Raw genomic sequence first — 12,356 nt, 5'->3', positions numbered from 1 at the left:
CAAAACACACGTAAAAGTGTGTGTGTGTATAGTTTTTTTTTTTTAATTTCTCTTTCACATACGTGGACAACACTGGTCAGCATGGGCACTTTGCTCATCAGGCTCCGCTGGAAGCAGAAGCATCTCCAGAAGAGGTGTTTTGAGGGGGAGGGAATGTGGGAATTCATGCCTAAATTAGAATCTAAGCTTCTTCCCATTTGCGTGTCACTTCATCAGCCATTTCCTCAGACAAAGCAAGTGACAAAGCAGGTGCTGTCCTCTCTCACCCTGGAGCCACATCTGAATTCAAAGGAAGCAGGACACACACACAGTCTTCCCAAACGCCAGGTAGAAGAAATGGAACATTTAGGCACAGCTCTGTTACAAACGGAATCAGGCTCCCCTCAAATTCATATGCGGAAGCGCTAAGCCCCCATGTGACTGTTTTTAGAGACAGGACCTTTCAAGGATGTAATGAAGATTCAATAAGGTCATCAGAGCGGGGTCCTGTGTGAGTAGGACCTGTTTCTATATAAGAGGACGAGACTGAAGGAATGTGCGCTCACACAGAAAAGGCAGTCTGTGTGATATAGGGCGCGAAGGTGGGCATCTGCAAGCCAAGCAGAGAAATCTCAACGGATATTAACCCTGCTCTGCCAGCACCTTGATCTGACTCCAGCATCCAGACTGTCAGAGAGTAAGTGTCTCAGTTTAAGCCCCTTTTCCGTGATGTCTTGTTACAGCAGCCCTCGCTGACACAGACAAGCTCTGGTGACTCCCAGAAGCACAGAGGCTCGGTCTCGGTGCGAGAAGCATCTCAGGATTAGATATCTCTTTTTTAAAGATTTTATTTGTTTGGGCGAGCGAGAGAGAGAGAGAGAGCAGGGGAAGGGGCAGAGGAAAAGGGAGAAGCAGATGCCCCGTTGAACAGGGAGCCTGACATGGGACTCAATCTTGGGACCCTGGGATCATGACCTGAGCCGAAGGCAGACGCTTCACCCACGGAGCCCCCCAGGCGCCCTGGCATTACACATCTTCACGAGATTCCAGTGGCATTACTCTGAGGCTTAGACCATCTATCAGATTAAATGAACCTGGTAAAGACAAATAAAAATCAGACCCAAGTAAATGCTTCATTAAGGACTCCTCCCTGTCTACGCCAAAAAGTATGCTCTAAGTGTTGTTTTCATACATTTCAGATGAGGATAAATAATCTAGTCTCCAGCTTTCGTCCCAACTTGTTTAACAAACAAAGATGCTGCCAAGTAAACTGTATTACTTCTCTCCATTTAGTGTGGAAATGATCTGATGCAGAGACGGCAGCCTACGTGCTGGGTGATGACTGCGCGTCCCACTGGCTGGGATTTCTAGAGACTCTTCTTCTGGCTGGTCCCTGACTCTTCTTCCGGTTTCCTGCCCCTGGGGCAGGGGGATGCTGTCCTCTCCCAACAAGAGTGGGCTGAGAATCCTTTTTTGATGCTCCTCCATCGTACCTTTGGCAGCAATCACTGCTTTTCTTTTGTGTGCCGAAATTACCTTTTCACCTGGGTGCACTCCTAGGGGGCTGCACCCCAGGTCTCTTTTAAAAAGGGCTGGACGAGGGCCAGGCTTTCCACCATGAGCGCCTGACCAGGACCCTAACATACTGAAGCAGGGTGACCTTTAGGCACTTGTCCAAAGTTTCAGTGGCAGATCTCAGGATCCAATAAAAGCAAATGTGAGCTGAGCATGTACAATGCGCCCCACACAGATACAAGTACTTTACGCAGGGTACAGGACAGGCCGGAAAGAAGGGACATTTCATGTCAGTCGTGCCTCAGGCCTCCATAGCCTCAGGAAAACAAGTGTCAAGTTTCCTCTGTTCCAGAGTGAAGTTGAATCCACACCATCTATACAAGACTTGCAAGGTGGGGTCTGAAGCAGGTGTTGGGATGTTTTGCTTATCCTGCATCTCCCGGAGTGCGTGGGAACCTGGAAGTCAAAGAGAAGAGTGGAGGTAATCCTTCAAGAAAAGTGTTGGTATTTCTTCAGAGGGATACCTATTCCCCACCTTACAAGTGAGAGGGACTTCAAGAGGTCGCCTTCAGCTGGGTCTCCTGGGGTCCGGGAGGTGTAGAGAATATGAGCATCTGACGTCCACCTGTGGAATATGAAGGGGATGGCAGTGTTCAAGGCAGGGAAGGGCAGAAAGAGGCAGAGCTGCAGGAGGCGGTCCCTGTACTTCCCCAGGGATGGCGGCCACATCAGGAAGCTGGGGGTCCATGAGCCAGGGGATTCTGTCCAAGAGGAGTGCCTACGGAAGGAGATCCAGAAAAAGGTGCTTGGCAGAGACCCAAGACAAAGGAAAAGTGGAGCACAGTCCCAGCTGAACGAGGTTCTCCATCACCCACACAACATCCTGGTGGCAGTCGGCTGGGGACAGCCGCGAGCCAGAGAGCATGGATGCTAGATCGAGATGGTACCAACCACTTCACCTCCTCATCCTCTCCCCTTCCCCAATTGGGCCAGGGATGAGTGTGGGGATGGAGCAGGATGAGACTACCCAAGCAAATAGGACATTGCATCCTGCTCCATCTCAGGCTTCCCAGTCTGAATAACACCAAGGGAAGGAGATGCTCCCAACGGAGTAAGAGCTCTGAGGATGTGTTCATAGGCTGAGCTGGACGTTTTCATTGCTGAAACTGGAACATTCTTGTCTCGTTCCAGACTGAAACGAACCAGATGGGAAGGTGAATTGGAAAACAGGATGAGGGGTTCCTCAGAAAGTTAAAATAGAACTTCCATATGACCCAGCAATCCCAATTTGAGGTATAGACCCAAAGGAAGTGGAAACAGGACCTCAAAGAGGTATTTGTCATCCCACGTTCGTGGCAGCATTATTCACAGTAACCAAGACATGGAAACAATCTAAGTGTCTGTCAGCGGAAGGAGAGATGAGGACAATGTGATAAATAGAAATATAGATATAGATTTATACACCTCTCTATAGATCTTTATCTTTATAATAGAATATTAATCAGCTACGAGAAAGAAGGAAATTTGGCCATTTGCAACAATATGGATGGATCCTGAGGGTATCATGTAAACAGAAATAAGCCAGAGAGAAAAAGACAAATATTGCATGATATCACGGATAATGTGGTATCTTTTTTTTTTTTTAAGATTTTATTTATTTATTTGACAGAGAGAGATCACAAGTAGGCAGAGAGGCAGATAGAGAAGAGGGAGGAAGCAGGCTCCCTGCTGAGCCCAGAGCCCGATGCGCGGCTCCATCCCAGGATCCTGAGCTCATGACCTGAGCTGAAGGCAGCGGCTTAACCCACTGAGCCACCCAGGCGCCCCGATAATGTGGTATCTTAAAAAAAAAAATCCAACTTGTAAAAGCATGGAATAGAAAAGTGGTTGCTGGGAGTTGGGGGTGAGGGGTAAGGAATAGAGGGGAAGCTTGGTCAAACTTCCCATACAGTCTTATACTTTCATCTGGGAGATGAACAGGTGTGAAGATCCAATGTCTAACATAGTGACTGTAGTTGGTAATATTGTATCAAACAACTGAAATTTGCTAGGAGAGTAGAAAATGTTCTCACTGGAAAAAACGGAACAAGTAAAGTATGTGTTAACCAGATGGGAGGAAACCTTTCACAGTATATATCATTATGATACACTTTAAATATCTTAACCATTTTGTCAATTATGTAGCAATAAGGCTTATTTAAAAAAGGGATCAGAAGGCTATAGACTCTCTCTCTGTCGGGACAGAATGAGAATCGGCCCAAACTTGGACTTGAAGGTGACTTTCTCATTGTGCTCCAGGAAGTCCACCTCAATCAGCAAATTCATGATGTTTGCCAAAAGTGGAGAATACAGCAAAACTTAGTCCCACTTAGGAAAATAGGAATACATAAAAGAGTACAGGTTCTGGAATTGGACTTCCCTTCAAACCTGGATCTCCTCCTGCTCAGCTGTGTGGCCTGGGCCAGTCACTTGATGTTCCTGGACTTCGGTTTCTGTCATCTCTCAGACAGGTGTTGGGTTATTTATTCCCCAGATTTTTCTCAGGAAGAAGATATGGATAAGGAGGTTGAGGTGCAGAGAGATTCAGTATGGTTCATCTCCCAGGGTAGTGGGGAAGTGGGCTATTGGGATCCAGTTCTACTCTATGGCTCTATGGCCTTATCCTTAACCATTGCAATATGGCAGCCCCACCCACCCCACCCCCCCAAACTGAGCGTCTGGGTGCTGAGGCCAAAGTCCTACTTCCACATTTACCTTTACTAATTAGGGGAAATGGGTCAAAGCTCGAGTGACCCTGTCCATTAAATAGGACCCATAATATCCTTTCTAGAGACTTCTTAAGACTTTCTTGTATGATTCAAATAGGACAATCTTTACGATAATACAGATTACAAATTGCTCTTTAAAAGTAGGCAGTTATTATGGACTGAATGTTTGGGTCCCTCCAAAGGTTCATTGGTTGGAACCTAATTCCCGGTGTGATGGTATTTGGAGGTGGGGCCTCTGGGAGGTCATGAGAGCGGGGCCGCATGATGGGATCTGTGCCCCTGCAACAGAGGCCAGGGAGCTAGCATTCTGTCTCCACTGTGGGAGGACACAGAGAGAAGCTGGCTGTTTGCAGCCCACAAGAGGAGCGTCAGCATGCATGACCAGAGCACTCTGGCACCCTGACCTTGGACATGGTAAGAAATAGATGTCTGCTGTTCATAAATCACCCAGTCTTTGTAAGCCCCAACAGGCTTAAGATAGCCCCTAAATAATATTATTGCCTACTAAATATATTTGGTTTCTCACGGGGAGGTTTATTCATAGGAAAAAATATAGTGAAAGAAAGCTAATGAGGGAATCTCTAATGACCCTTAGAGAAGTTTCCTTCTTGGGGTCGTGAGTCATCACTGGATTTAGTAACAGCTTCATAATGTTTGACATCAATGGTACCAGTTTTATTCTAATGAATACACAACATTCAAGCCTCATTCCTTAGGACAGTACATCTGTGGCATAGGGTGGAAGACCAGATTCCAAGCCCCAAAGACCCCAGCCTAAAGGAACTGTTTTGAAGGACAGGGGTTGTTTATAGAAATATCTTCATACCGTGTTGTTTTAAAGAGTCCATGATTTAGGAGGAGAGATAGGAGGAGCATATATCTCAAGACCAGATATTACTATTTTATCTCTGGCTTAGCAACTCATGCACATTCCCAAATGCCAAAAGACTCTCCCATAGCCTCCTGGTCCTAGCCCTGGGCATGGTGAAGATCATGGGCTAGAGCCTGTATGTGGCCACAGGCTTTTCTTTGAAAAAGAAGGTCTTCCCCTTTACCAGACCTGTCCAATGGAAATAGAATGTGACTACAAGTGCAAGGCACAGATGTAATTTTCAATTCAAATAGTCACGGTAAATTAAGCCACACATATGAAAGCCACATTTCTGTGGAAACAAACAGGTGAAACTAATTTGAATAATATATTTTCTGTAATCAAATATATTCCAAGTTTGTCATTTCAGCATGCAATCAACATGAAAAATATTGAGATATTTTACATTTTTTTTTTTTTTTTAGCCTCAGTCTTCAAAATGTGGCTTGTATTTTTACACTGATAGCACATTTCAGTTCAGGCTAGCCACTTTTCTGAGCTAAATAGCCACATGTGGCTAGTGGCTTCCTGGTAAATAGTTCAGACTGATGCCTTCAGCTGGGCTTCTCCTGGATCCAAGAAAACGCCCTCTGAAAATAGAATGTCAAGTTTGGACGCAGTAGGACTCACGTGTAGAATTATGGAACCCACCATAGAGATCTTGTATATGTATACAGCAACTACTAATAATATTAATATACAGTTGAACCTTGAACAATGTGGGGGACTAGGGGTGTTGATGCCTCATGCAGTCAGTAAAATGATGTATAACCTTTGATTCTTCAAAATCTTAACTACTAATAATAGCTTACTGTTGACCAGAAAACTTGCCAATCACACAAATAGTTGATTAACACATCTGCTGTTTGTTGTATGTATTATACGCTGTATTTTTACTGTAAAGTCAGCTAGAGGAAAATGTTATTAAGAAAATCATAACAGAAAAACCATCTGTATTACTATACCGTGTTTATCTAAAATCTCTGCATAAGTGAGCCCATGAACTTTACACCTGTGTGTTTCAAGGTTCAGCTCTGTAGTCATCAGAAGCCTACATGGGGTAGAATTTGCAACTCACATCATTTTTCACTGATACAAGGAGAGTATTGTGTTGACCTATCTGTTCCACAATAAAAAGGATGCTGGGTTGAAGGGCATAATCTCCTTAATTATTCATTTCTCCAATCTGAGGACAAGTTTAAGTTCATAGATTTGCTGCAAATTCAACTTCTCATGGCCAGAATCTTTATTACAAGAAACAGCTTTCCTAATCTGTAGGGAACTGGTAAAGGTCAAATTTTGGTTACTTTTTTTGACTGACAGCGCAATGAAACTTTACTGTCGGTGCAAAGTGAACTGTCATTCTACTGAAATAGAGAAGAGACATCTTTTTATGGAGTGGGTTATGTCTTCTACACGGTTTTCTTTCTTGTGATTGTGCTTAGCAGTTATTATTTTTATTAGATTGCATTTGGATCTCTGTGATGGCTTCTTTACTACCTAAACACGGGTTTGTTGATCTTTCCCTTTTCTTTCTTTCTTTTTCTTTTTTTTTTTTTTTTTTTGGTGGAGCTTTCTTTTAAAGCAGGTTATACCATCTGAGTGACTTATTTCCCTTGGCAACTGCGACGTGATTAGGAAATTTACCCTTTGCATTCAAATTCATATGGAGGCTTTATTTCCCTGTGTGTCAGAAATGCTCCCTGCAATTCTTTTCTTTTCTTTTGGTTATTGAAAAAGTTCACTTGTCAAGATGCCCAGACATCTCCAGCTCTCTGCAAAAAGGTGCCCTTTAGGTAATTCCTGGTCATAGTATTGATGTTGGTAAGTCAGAACATCTTATCCACTGAATGCAAGCAATCCTTCAAAAAGAGTTTTATCTCTTTAATTTCCAGAATGATTTTTCCCTTCCCCCAACTCACCCATAAACTACAGTCAACTTGTATGCCTTCCTGCCTATGGAAAGACATCAGATCGGATTCAGTTGTATTCCATAAGGAATCCAAAAGCAGAGAGCAATCCCCAAACTATTAATATTTCACGTTGCACTAATAATGTTTGGGTTTATTGTTTGTGATGTTGCCTAAGGTTTACTGTGCTTCCCCTCACCCCGCCCCCCACCGCTTAGGTTGTTATTAATTTTAAATTACATTCCTCAAGCATCTACCAATTGAAAATAAGTGAATGCAAGGTTTTCCAACATAATCAACAGAGTGGCTAATCCAACCAAGAATAATTGACAACTTGCTATGTTCTCTCGCCTTTTCACTTATTTGTGAAAAATTTACTGAGCTCTGCCCTGGTCAAGGCACGGTGCTAGTCTCCGCGACTGTTCTCTGGGCTCACACTTTGGTAGAAGATGTAAGGCACACAACTAAGTGACAAGCATGATAAACAGTGATAGTTTTGTGAGGGAGACAGAGAAAACATTGCATGCCACGGCAGTTCAAAGAGGGTAGAGAGTCATCAAAGGAAGTTATGTGTGAGACAGCATGTGAAATAGGTGTGAAGCAGTGGATTGGATTTGGACGTTGGGAGGTAAGAAGTAAATAAATACCAGGCAGAGGAAGTGGAGTTCATCTGAAAGCAAGTTACCTGCTCCTGAAGAAAGTGTGCTCACTGAGAACACTCCTAGTCTATGCCTAACACTCCAGGAAAATGAGCACTGCAGTGGCTCAGTGGGTTAGGCACCTGCCTTTGGCTCAGGTCATGATCTCTGGGTCCTGAGATCCAGTTCTACATCAGGCCTCTTGCTCCGGGGGGGCGTCTGCTTCTCCTTCTCCCTCTACCCCTCCCTCTTATTCATGCACTCACTCTCTCTCTCTCTCAAATACATAAAATGTTTTTCTAAAAAGACTCTCTTTCAAATAAATAAATAAGTAAAAATGAAAAGAAAAAAAAAGACTGGGAACATGAAAAAAATGCACTGCTCACAAAAGTGCAAATTGTTACTTATTTAATAATGACTAAATTACTGAGACCATCCCCAAGATAAATGTCTTTTGTTTACATAATTCATAGAATACTAAAACTAGCAGAATAACAGCTCTCCCCTCCCACAGGCTTGTTGAGGCTTTTTTGTTACTTGATTATGCGTTTGAGGAATAAAACACCTAATATGACCCCTTAGAAGGAAAGTGTCGCTTTCACTCCAAACATTTGTGTTCATACAATTTAGCTGACACATGCACACACGCACACTCTTTACAATGATCATCTCTAGCACAATCAACATTTCTACAGAATGTATTTCTGAATGGGGAAAAAAAAGTCCTAGTACATATATAGACTTGAGCTGGTAAGATGTCTGAAAAATTAGTACCTTTCTTTGATGCTTTCAATGCAGAAGTGTCTGCTTTTGTAATTAATGCCTTTGTTAATGCTTTGTCAGTAACAAATCAACAAGGTAGCCTATGCATAAGAGGACCCCAGAAAAACAAACAAGCAAACAAACAAATAAAAACAGTATGCTAATGAAATGGCAATGAAGGGGATTAGGACATGCCACCCCAAAATATGCCACTTTGGTATAAGGATTATTTTGAACTGAAGGCAACTAAGAAACAGCAGATTCAGGAGGAACAGACTGTACTTCCCTTTTCTGCCTGAGAGCAGGGCAAACATTTCCTTACATAGAAGTGTCTCCCTCTCCTGTAGTAGGAAGAAGAGAATGGGTCTTTGTCACCACAGAGGACACACCAACTTGAGTCTGCATAACAAACATTACTAAATAACTGTTTATCTTTCAATTGTTTCCCCCATATATTTACTGCCCCTAGAGGCCCAAATCCCTTTTTCCTTTGTCTAGTCATTTCTCCACAATTTATCATCCTTTGTTAAAATGGCCTATAAACTCTCAAGCCAGGCAGTTTCTTTCAGTTTTCCCCTCTTTTCTGTGAAGGTCCCATGCGCAAACAAAGTAAACCTTTTCTCCTGTTTCTCTGTCTTTTGTCAGTTTAATTCACAGGCCCCAGTCACAGAACATAAGAGGATAAAGGAAATTTTTTTCCACCCCAATCCTGGTGACATCAGAACTCAGTAAATGTTTGCTGAAAGACACTGACCAGCAGCCTTAAGATACGCGGTCTTAAGATACACAGGCTGAGGTAATTAGCTGTAGTGGCAGAGTTTGGGAAGTTTATTTGCAACACACAGCCCAAGTGCACAACCTAAGTAACCGATTAGAGTCATGTTCCCAGAACAAGTCCTCTGACTCCATCGCTGCATCCTGCTGCTGCTCCCTAATGCCTCTCAACTCAGATGACCAGAGAAGAGTAGTTTAACCTTTTCCGTTTCTGTTTTTCACATATACATATTCTAGTCGATTAGCAGGGTGACAGAAAGTATCTGGTATGCTGAGCTGGGTTGGGCAGATAATAAGCCTCACCTCACTGGGCCTTCAGAACCGATGGGCTTCCTCTCAACCCAGAGGCACAACCTGCCATTGGAAGATTTGTAGATACACGCAAAAAAATAAATAAAAAATGATATAAACATTTTTTTAGGTTCCGTTTCCCAGGCAACTGCTCTCAATTCAAGATTGAATGGGAACAAGAGGATCCCCCAGAAGCACTTCTGTCCCCCACTTCCTCTCATCCTCTTGCCCGCCGTAGAGCTGTAAACTCCGGGGACCCAGAATGCCACCTTCGTTTGGAGAAGGAAAGGAGATGCAAGGGTGGTTCAGGCATGACGCTGAGTCCACAAGGATAAAATGCCTGATGGCAGACGACACATTCTAGAAGCTTTCTGTGTCAGATGGACAGGGAAGGGGCACAAGCTGACCAACATCTTGGGAGGCCAGAGAAGATTGAAAAGCAGCCATTCTGTCATGTGTCGGCTAGCCTTTTCAGACCCATAAAGTAAAGGTTTGGAGTCTCAGTGAAAACCGTGGCCTCCAGGCTTGTCACCTCACCATACAAGCCGTAGGTGTCCATGGCCAGAACCTCCTGTCATTTGCGTCGTGAGGAGCCTGAAAGCACCAGGGGTTTCCAAATCACCTTGGGAGTCAGTACTGACTTGGAGATTTTCTAATAGTCTCCGCACCTATTAAATGTATGTAATCCATACCCATCAACGGTGAAAACATGCTTTGTCCTTGTGGTTAGAGTGGAAGGGCGACTCCTCCCTTGAAGAGCGTACCTCTCACCAGAAGCCCCCTCAGCTTTCTGAAGCAAGGCTGGGTTTGGGGAGGGGGCGTGGGGAGGAAGACATTTCAAATGTGTTATGCCAAGATTTTCCTTTCTTGCTGTGCTTGTGACACCAGCCTTCCGACAGGTGGCCCAGGGAGCATATGCCCAATTTGTCACTTGAATCCAAAAGTAGCTGTTGAATTGCTAGGCATTAGACATTTTCTAGGTGGGGAAAAGGTACAGACCTATTCTTTATTTATTTATTTTTTGGGGGGGCAGCAAAAATACACATTTATATATTTATTTATTTAACATCTTAATTTTGTTTTATTTTTTTCAGTGTTCCAAGATTTGTTGTTCTTTAAAAGAAATTCCCAGTTGAAAAATATATTTTTAGCAAACTTTCACTATTGCCCTCCTCATCGATGTATCCGTGCTTCTACCAAGGGTATTTCTGAAAAAAAAAAAAAAAAAAAAAAAATCCTAAAAATTCCTAGTTTAGAAATTCCTTTTGGTGATGAGGCTTTTATAAGAAAAGGAGTTTGGAGACCTGATTCCTAGATTACTCTAGGCAAGTATTTATGACTTTTTTTCTGAATTTCAAGATTTCTCATTCCCTATCCAATAAATCAGTCTATGTATTGCTACTTTGTATTTAATATTAAACTACAAAATTACAAGTGAGTCATTCTCCAGACTTTTTCTGTTTGTTTGTCTGTTTTTATTGTCTTTTGATGGCCTGTTCCATTAGTCTGACAGAATTAGCCATTGAACATTTAGCTCAGCACAATTTTCTTTTTAGTTCAAGTTCTTTTCTCCAAAGTCGCTCAGAAGACATTTTGGATTATCCCCCACCCTCGGCCACCTCCACATTTCTGAACCTCTATACACACCCATTCAATGGCCCAGTCATCCTCCGGACTCTAGATGTGTGGGGCTCGGGAGAGAGGGGACGGTGACTTCCATTTTCCAAATGCAGGACTTCCTTGCTCCTTTCCTTTGTGTTATTTTGGTTTGACCGTATAAATAACAAAATAATTTAGGAAACCGGGAAGCTTTTCTCCAAGCAACGTTTTGGTAGTGCAAATATCAGGTCTTAAGTAGCATGGAACTCGTACAGAACACCGGGGCTGCGCAGGAAAGGTGGTTTCGGGGAAAGGTGACCGTACAAGGGACATCCTCGAAGAGTAAGAGGGAAGACAGCCCGGTGACCCAGGACAGTCAGGATGGCGCGTTCATTGCACTAACAGGAGACAGCACAGATTCTCCAGTTAGGACATTTTCATTTAGTGCTGTGACAATTAATGGTCTTTTTTTAAACCCAAGAATGCCAGTATTCTCTCGGTGTTTATTTCAAAAACTCTCTAGCAGAGAGCAAACAAGAGGAGAGAGAAGGGGCGCCCGGGTGGCTCAGTGGATTAAAGCCTCTGCCTTTGGCTCAGGTCATGATCTCAGGGTCCTGGGATCGAGCCCCACATTGGGTTCTCTGCTCAGCGGGAAGCCTGCTTCCCCCCACCCCTGCCTGCCTCTCTGCCTACTTGTGATCTCTCTCTCTCTCTGTCAAATTAATAAATAAAATCTTTAAAAAAATAAAAAATTAAGAAAAGAGGACAGAGAAGAGGAAAGAAATAGGATTAAAAAGTACAAACTCCAAACGAATCAAAGAGAAAGAAATGCAAGGATAAAAATGAGTGAAGATACCCAGGAGTGCAATGGCAGGGTTATCAGGAAGCTCTATTTTTAATTTCTTGAGGAATCTCCACACTGTTCTCCAAAGTGGCTGCACCAACTTGCATTCCCACCAACAGTGGAAGAGGGTTCCCCTTTCTCCACATCCCCTCCAACACATGTTGTTTCCTGTCCTGCTAATTTTGGCCATTCTAACTGGTGTAAGGTGGTATCTCAATGTGGTTTTAATTTGAATCTCCCTGATGGCTAGTGATGATGAACATTTTTTCATGTGTCTGATAGCCATTTGTATGTCTTCATTGGAGAAGTCTCTGTTCATATCTTCTGGGTATTTACCCCAAAGACACAGATGGAGTAAAAAGAAGGGCCATCTGTACCCCAATGTTTATAGCAGCAATGGCCACA

The sequence above is a fragment of the Mustela nigripes genome, chromosome 6 (assembly GCF_022355385.1).
Source record: "Mustela nigripes isolate SB6536 chromosome 6, MUSNIG.SB6536, whole genome shotgun sequence".
NCBI classification, from domain to species: domain Eukaryota; kingdom Metazoa; phylum Chordata; class Mammalia; order Carnivora; family Mustelidae; genus Mustela; species Mustela nigripes.
Note: the sequence above shows the minus strand (reverse complement) of the source record.